This window comes from Prenolepis imparis, unplaced genomic scaffold, assembly GCF_030444845.1.
Source record: "Prenolepis imparis isolate NDT839.2.m4 unplaced genomic scaffold, iyPreImpa1.0 SCAF_2, whole genome shotgun sequence".
NCBI lineage: Eukaryota > Metazoa > Arthropoda > Insecta > Hymenoptera > Formicidae > Prenolepis > Prenolepis imparis.
The window spans coordinates 4347841-4357102 of NW_028141160.1; positions in this window are offsets into that span (position 1 = coordinate 4347841).

Sequence of the window (9262 nt, forward strand, 5' to 3'; positions counted from 1 at the left end):
AGAAAATTCACCTAGTATATCAAGGACCGTATAAAATCAATCAAGTAATACGGAAAAACTTAGTGGAAAATCTCGATGGAAATATATTAGGAACTTACAACGCAAGACAGTTGAGACCACATCGAGATCCAATGCTGAAAACAGACGAGACAGAGCAAGAATTCCAGATCGATGTAATCACCGTAATTCCAATCAACAGACTCAAGTCAGCCGAAAAATCGATGCTAAATAAATATCCAGATTCCTGTTTAGAAGGGGGCATCGAAGAAGCAAAGAAGTCATTGAATCACGAAGGAATAATTACGAAAAAAGAGATTACGCCAAGGAAAAATGGAACAGGAAAATACTTACCTTTGACAAAAATACAGTCAGGAAGAGTATCCAGCCAGAAATCAACACCTGAAAAGAAAATTCAAAAGTATAAGAACGCAATAGAATCACAGTTAACTTTGATAAAAGAAAGTGATTCAAACAGCGAAATACTTAGAGATCTATTGAAACAAGAATTAAATTCCGAAGACACTGCACCGAAGAACATCAGGACAGCAGAACATCAGGAAACACCTAATACCAATCCGAAGGGAGGACCTGAAACAAAAAAGAAAAAATTACTAAATACAGAGAGGAATAAAAATTCAACAGATCAACAAATTAAAAAATTTAAATTTTCGCAAGCAGTATAAGCGAAAAAACAAAATTTATAACTGAAAATTACAAATTAGTAAAGAGTTATGAAAAATTAATGGTAATCAACGACATACCATTAGCAGTCAGTACAAATAATAATGAAACAAAAATAATCAACTCCAAAAATCCGCTGATCAAGGAGGGCGCCACTGATGACGTCACTAACGACAGTATAAAAGCGGAGGAAGAGTGCGCGGACATCGCACTAACTTTTCGACGAGCGATACGACAACTACTCAAAATGGAAGGAAGACTTCAAGAGTTGAAAGCGCACGAAGAAAATCTTAGGAGGAGGATACAACAACTAATCCAATCTAGAGCGACAGCATTTAAATCTGAAATGCGAAAACGTGATAGAATCGCGAAATTGGAAAAACTAATCAAAATGTTAGAAAATACGCCAGAAATCACAGAAGAAAGTGATGGTGAAGAGAAGATAATAGACCTACTTCATCAACTCGACAAAAAATCTTCAGAGACATATTCGGCAATCGACAAATTTATATTTGTTGACGAAATCGACGGTACGACGATTTCGGTAACATCCAACAGTACGCTAAGATCGAACAAAAATGCCGAAATAACGAAAGGAAAAAGAATACGAATCATACGTGATTTTTATGGATCGAACGTAATCAACACATGCATTGCACCATGGGCGACGAAAATGATCAAATGTACCATGCTCGACCAACGCAATGAAATAGTTGAGAAGAGAGAGGAGTTCAGACTGAAGGAAGTTCGACAGCCGGATATACCGTCAACATCGAGGCAAGAAGCTGAACGAGAAATTGACGAACAGCCAGTTGAAAATGAACAACCAAATTATCAACCGCAGTCCGAAGCCGGAAGTGAAGAACTATAATCTGAATCAGAGGTTGAATCAGATCCAGAGGTATCTGAAAACGTACAACATGTGCGGGAAAAAGATTCACAAAAAGAGATACCGATATCAGACCAAACACCCAAAGGTTTGAAAATTAAAAGTGTGAAGAAAATACCGAGAGACGTAAACGACATCTTAAAATCTCTCGACAAGAACATAATGTCAGCCGATAAAAGTACGAGAAGGAAAAGAGTTAAATCTTATAAAGAAGATCCTTCTGACGAGGAAGACGACACTAAACTACGTTTTAAAAGTTTAAAACGGAGAAGACACTGGAGAGAAGGAAAAGGCGGATACATCGGCCAAAAATTTCGAAAGGATGATGATCCGGACTCGACCGAGCGACCGAATTCGGCCTTGTCATCACCAGAAGTTGCCGACATGTCCGAAGAAGGGGGTATGCGACCGTCACTTGTTCGCAGCTCGGACGAGCCCGTTCAACACCCGGAACCAATTCCAGGAACATCCACACAGGGAGTCAAGTAAGAACTAGGAGGAAAAACTTGACATTACAAAATACTTGTAATAGACGGGATCCGACAATCGGAAAACAAGTTATCAATTGGAACTTTTGTTTTTATATTACTAGACTTGTGAAAGTGATATTATTTTAATGTTCAAATTAGTCAGTAATTACCGCAATATGTAGATATACGCGACACGGAATATTTACATCGGATTACATTTATCTAACCTAAATACATTCAGTTAAATCGATTACACCGATAGATAAGCGATATTTTATTTTGATCAGCCAACGATTATTTGTTTTGTTTGTAGATATTAATTGGCAGATTCGGCATCGGTAGAATAAGATTGCATGTGCGAAAATATAATTTAAGAATGTTATTGAGCTTAAAGCGATAAGTTATAATAAGATTAATAAACGTGATTATAACCCAGTTAAATAAATTGAAAAATCAATAAAAACATAAAACAAATAAATTGTAATAAAAATAAATAAGTTTCCTACAGATCTTCGAATCAGTAATTAAAGACATAACGAAATAACGAAACGATCATCTCATTTATTCAATTCCACTCAGTATACAGCGGTAGAGCTGAAAACATATTTATTTTGATTGAATAACAATAATATATTTTATTTCATTCATCTCAGTCAGCAGACGTTAAAATATTATTTATCGAGCCGTAATTCTCAAATAGCGATAACGCTAAATAAATATTTACTTTGATTACGTAGAGGCGATTAATAATTTCGTTAATGTCATAGAACTAATTATTTTATTATTTGAACATGTATAATATTATGTTGATCTCACGTAGAGCATGTAAGGAGATGTATTATAACCATTTAATATTATTTAAGGCTAATGTAAATATTGTAAAATAGTTATAAGCAAAATTGTAAAGCGAAGGCTAGGGTCCGGAGCGCGGACCATTACGAGAGGCCCGACGCGCTATTGGTGCGCTACAGCTACGCGCGCTGGTTGGTCGAAGGAGACATGGTGGGGCGCTAGGGTATAAGAATCGGCGTTCCGGGGACTCGGGAGATTCTTCGTCGGAAACTCTCAAACAGAGAACACGTACTCGAGCGAGAAACAATCGGGCGTGATACGACGTAATCTCAGCGCGCTTGAACAAGTCGAGACACGAATACGCGATCGCGAAAATAACAACGCGAGTGGCGAGTGTTGATGACTGCGTGCTTAATTAGCATAATCGTGAACCGCGAGAAACCGCGAAAGCATTGTGACGCGATTTTGCTTGTAGCGAAAATTTGTTACCTAAAAAATAAAGGAAATATATAGTGACTGTTTAAGTGACGTGTAATAAAAATTATTGCACTTACCCAATTACGAAGTATCCTATCCCAAGGAGATATCCTCGTAATTCTTGAGAGTCCAGCTGGTTGGTGAGTCAGGGCCGGTGTCCTGTCCAAGGCGTTGTCCACATCCACGGGTGTCCAGCGGTGACCTGTAACAACAAGAAGAAGAGGGACTGACATCACTGAAGGGGCATTAGGAGAAAAGAGGGATTCCTACCGGAATTGTCACTAGTTGCTATCCATCCATCAAAACCTTGGTTCAACAGGATAAAATACCTGGCGATCATGACATATGGCGAAAGCGCTGCAACCTGGAGATCGGTAAGCTCTGCTTTACAAAACTAAGCGTGATCTGTCCGGTCACAACCTAACATACTCGCCGAGGCGAATCAGACAGGCCACAGTCCTTATCCACATTAAGTAATAGAACGACATACAATAAAGACCAACTAACAGAGGGCGTAACCGAGCCATACAGACCGGCCGAAACCGGTCAACATAAGTCGCAGCCCCCATAACCACATTAGACATAGACAAACGTTACGACCGAAGAATAGGGGAAGGAGGCAGACCCACGTCAACTGGGTCCACCTCCATATTCCCCGGCTCCCCACCTCCCTCCGGTAGAAGGCCCTGCACAGGACTCCCCATCCGGGCGTCCCGGGGCCTGTCTCCGATGCTTAGAAGCAGCGCCAATCCGCTCCTCGTCATGTCTTCTCGGGGGGTGGGGGGCAGCCAATTTGGCGCACACTCGCGAGCCCAGCCGGTGATTGGCGGGTTTACCCCTACCAGCACACGCGACGCATCGGGGCGGCGCCGTGCACTCAGCAGCCCTATGCCCCATCTTGCCACATCGATAACAACAGTCCCCCCTATCAATGAGGGAACTGCACCTAAGGGCCGCATGCCCAAACTCCAGGCATTTAAAACACTGGATGGGCCGACGACTTAACGGAAAGCTAACTTTTTAGCTGGAATGCGGGCGAAAATAAAAACTTTTTTTTTTTTTTAAACACCCTAATATACTTATATATATATACAAAAGAGAATAAAAGAATGTAAAAAAAAGAACATACATAAAGATGCATGTAATTAATTCGCAAAATATATGTATATGCAAAAAAAAATAAAAAAATTGAATACTATTGCGAGAATTCGCGATAATGATAGCTGTATTTTTGTTTCTCCGCGTTGTTACCTGAAGATGAAATTTTGACAAATCCACTTCTGACAGATATAGGTCGCTCTTCGATGACAGGCCGCTCTGGCGATTTTACATTCACACGGTGTCTTCGAAAAATAATGTTTGGATGGTATTATGTTCTTAACGTTCGTGCTATATGTTAACCGGCACGTTCTTGCTAAAGATCCCCACTTTATCGAGAGGCTGGTTTAGCTGACACGCACCCCTATTATTATACTGAACCCTAGTATATTTCTTTTTAAGCAAAATTATGTAAAGTCTCTATACGTGCACACAGTGTCGATGATGAATTGAGAAAAGGACGAATGATGCCAAAGTAGACGCGGATTGGTCTATTGAAATTGTCGTAGAGGTTGTTGGAAGGTGCCAAGATATTTGGGATATACACGACAAACAATTTCACAGCTAATGTGAAAATTGTCTAACGCAATAAAAGAGATTAGCAGAAGGTCAAATGTTGGGGAGAATGTAATGTAAAGCTGTATACTTCTCTTCAAAGACATATATAGCGTGCAACTTAATTAATAAATAAACAAGACTAAATTTAATAAGCAATTAATAAATAAACTAAATTAATAAATAAATAAACTAGAATTAACTTAAATAATACTAGAGAGAAATGTTTCGTATTATAATGATTATTGTTTCAAATTATACGAGAGAAATGTGTTTCTTTCTCTTTCTCTATTACAAACAATCAAACAATTTACTTTTATAAGATTATTACAAAATGTAATCTTTGTGTACATCAAATATATATTTTATTTTATTTTTTCTTTCTCTTATACATAACTTTGAACTTGTTTTGATAACTTATTTAATGTTCAACAACAGTCCTTAATAATAATTTCACATTCACAATTTGTTTCGTATGATTTGTCTTAAAGCTATAATTACTAAAAATTACTAGTCGACTGATGCCTTTATTGCTCTACTACTTGTTTTTAATTGTTACATGACTTATATAATGTTTATGTATTATTGTAGTAATTATCGTATATATATAATCTAATAATTAGCAAATATTGCAGATATAATTCTCAAGCCAATAAACAATGCAATAATAGAATAATACTCGACAATATCATCAATGACATTATATACATGTAGGTATATGTCGTTTTAATAATACTATAATAGAGCAATACAGGCATATTTATTATAGAAAAGCTCTGTAAAGTGACTGCTTTGTACTCTGATGGTGAAGTAAAAAAAAAAGCTAAACAGCGATAAATTCATACTTGTCCAATTACACACTATTTAAACACTATTTAGCAAATGGATACTATTTTGTTCCTGGAAAGCACTCTTAATTTTACCAGAAATTTATTTCCATTTTGGTATAATTTACGCTAATATTTTAATATATATATAATAAAAATAAATAAGTTGCAGTGTAAACAATTCATTTTAAATTATTTCTAACTTAATACTGTTATAAAAAACTGAGTGTACTGCTGTTATAAAAAATTTAAAACTTAATACTTGATTCATGTCATTAAGCATCAATTTACAGATTAACTAAATCGTTTTCTCGTTTTGTGTGTCATCTCACGTTATCAAAATATGCACACATATGGAAGGACAGAGCACAAACGAGTAAAAAACAATTAAATGACTTTTATGATCTCTAATATAATATTATACGTGATATACATGGAGCTCTCCTTCCAGCTTCCAAAAAAGAAAAAAAAACACCGATAGACACAATGTCACATGATTGCGGCTATCAAATAGGGAATTTTTATAGTTCCGAAAATTGTTCTATTTTAAATATTTTTGATTATTATATTTGATTATTATTTATGAAATTTATGTATATATCTTGCTGAAAAGCTTCCGTTCTCTTTCACATTATCGTATTAAAAATAATTGCAATAAAGTAGTAAATATATATATGTCTACTCTTTGGTGCTCTTCTCTTGCGCTTTTCTAGCAGTCTCTGGATAAATTTGCAATAGGAAAACATATTTACGTGTACTTGTATTAAATCGGTTTCCGGTGATAAGTCCGCTACACCTCCGCCGCAATAGAAACAATAGGCACCGCCGCCCATATATGTCTAGCCTGCGGCCGCCAGATCTTCACCGCTGTGATTCCATTTTCCCCGACAGTTTAAGAAAGTGTTTAATCTTTTCTCGTACGCGGCATATTCGAAATATTTAGCGCCTATTAGATCGCCGAGCTTAACCTGGAGGGTGCAATTATTGAAATCGCAGTAGACCTCGATTGTCTCATCAAGCTCTTCCGGTGAGAATTCGGATATCTCCAATTCAGATATCTCCTTAGCTTTGGGTACGCGTGTATAGGACAACGTCGAATAGGAGGAGGAGTTTAATGAGAGGTTTCCGCAAGGTATATTGCGAACCATTCTACAATTCTTGGATTTTAGTTTGTGCTCTTTAAACGGATCTGCACACCAGCCGTGCATTTGGACGTGACAATCGAAACATTTCATTTGATCATGTTTTCCGGTGTAATAGAACCCGGCGCGTGCGAGTTGATCGCGAAGATTTTGGTCTTCCGGTACAGTTGTCCATGCGCGCAAGCTTTCTAATCTAACTTTTTCCCACCGGTTAGGGTCCTCTGTCAACATTCTGATATTATTCATCCTTGTATTATCTGCTATAGTGATACAATATACGATCCTCGTTTGATATAATGCCGCTACGTCAACGAAGAAATATCCTTTTGTTACAAATCTGTAAAGAGAAAATAAACATAATTATGAAAACCTTTAATAGATTAATTTTCTTTATTATTTGTTTTTAAATCATTATGGTATTAATTATTTTATTTATTAATTTTTATTAATTTTTATTAATTTTTATTTAATAATTATACTTATAAATTTTTTAATAATATTTATTAATTTTTTATTTAATTATTTTTTTATTAATTATTTTATTTAATATATCAATTACTTGCATAACTATTATAGTTATTTGATTATTTAATTTATTTAATTTTCTAATAAGTTTTATTAAATAATTATTTTATTAATCAATTAATAATCAATTAATTAATTTAATTAATTGATTATTAATAAATTTTTATTAAATAATTATATAATTGTTTGCGACTACATTTGGATTATAAATTAGTTTGATTAAATATGTAATTAATTAAGTCGAATAAGATTTCTAGGTAAAACTGAAGATAAGAGGAAGCACCTCCACTCGCTGATCTATATCTTGATATATATTATATTGTCAAGATAATGACCCAGAACATTCAAAAGATTTTAGCCGTCATTCTTAACAGTCAATGAGTAGATATACTATGCCGGTTCTAACCCTGGTCCTCTGAGGGGGGTGCGGGGCGCGGGGGGTTCTCCGAGGCGAGGGGTATGACGTCACGCAGGGTGGGGGTATCTCGATGGCGCGGGGGCTGACGTCACGCGGGTGGAGGGGGATGTTTCGACAAAGGTGGGGGGGGGTCTAAGCATGTTCGGCAACTGATTATCTTTGTGATTTATGGCTACCCGAACCCATAAAACTATGTTTTTCATTTTATGGACATTTTATCATTAGGAAAGGAATGAAGATTTTAGGGCCGACGCTGCGACGAACATGTCAAACGTTATTTATAGGGGTGCAAATGTAAAAGCGTTGACGTTCGGCAGCTTTGTACCCTCGCGGAAAATCGGTCGTAAACGAGAGCGAAACATCTTCCTTAATATTTTTTTAAGGAAGAATGCAACGTATCGGCGCCAACGTTCGGCAGTTTTGTACCCTAGCAGAAATTCGGTCGTAAACGAGAGCGAAACATTTTCCTAAATATCTTTTAAGAAAGAATTGCGATAATTTTGAGAGGGATGGGGGTTGAAGCTTATGGAGAGAGAGTCTGTCTCCACATCAAAAAGTCTCGAACAGTCGCCGAGCGAAGTGTCAGTGAATAAAGTGTTGTGAATAAAGTGAAAAATGCCGTTTGAATTAGGAAACATATTGGGCTCCAACTTTTTAGAGACCCTAATAACAGAATTAATTGGAAATATGCCCTTCTTAGGGCTGCAAAGAGTATTAGATTACAGGAAACCAAAATCATGGAAGGTCTCATTTATTGTCAGCATCATAAGGGCTCTGTTTTTAACGTGTGCGTTGTCGGTAAGTTTTTTTATTATTTGATTATATTATTCAATTTTTATCTAATGAATCTAATAAATTTGTTAATTTTAGAACATGAGAGAGGAATTCCCAGGCGACGACGAGTCGATAAATGGATTCATCGAAATCCATGGCTTTATAAATGTGTCGAAAATGAAAAAAGTTCGAATGTTGCGGCGACGGAATCGCCAAAACTTGGATGAATTGTGGGGAGATCGGGAGGAGGACCGCGAATGGGCGTAAGTAAATGAGGTGTGGTGGACGGATATTTTCCAACTTCGAGAATTTTTTGAGGAGATCGAGATTATATGTAAGTATCTCTTTATAATAAAAAAAAAAAAAAAGAAATATATATATATTTGTCATGTATAATTAAGAAAATACTAATAAAAAATGTTTTTTCTGTTATGCAGGAGTCCCGCCTCGCAGCAGTCCCCCGGGCCGTCGCCTTACCACCCCCACCATCGTCGGCACAGCCGCCCGGCCGCCTCACCGCCTCGCATCCACAATCGTCGGCTCCACCATAGCCACCTCCACCACCGATTTTTATATATTATAATATTCATTACTCTGCGTTGATACCACTGCTT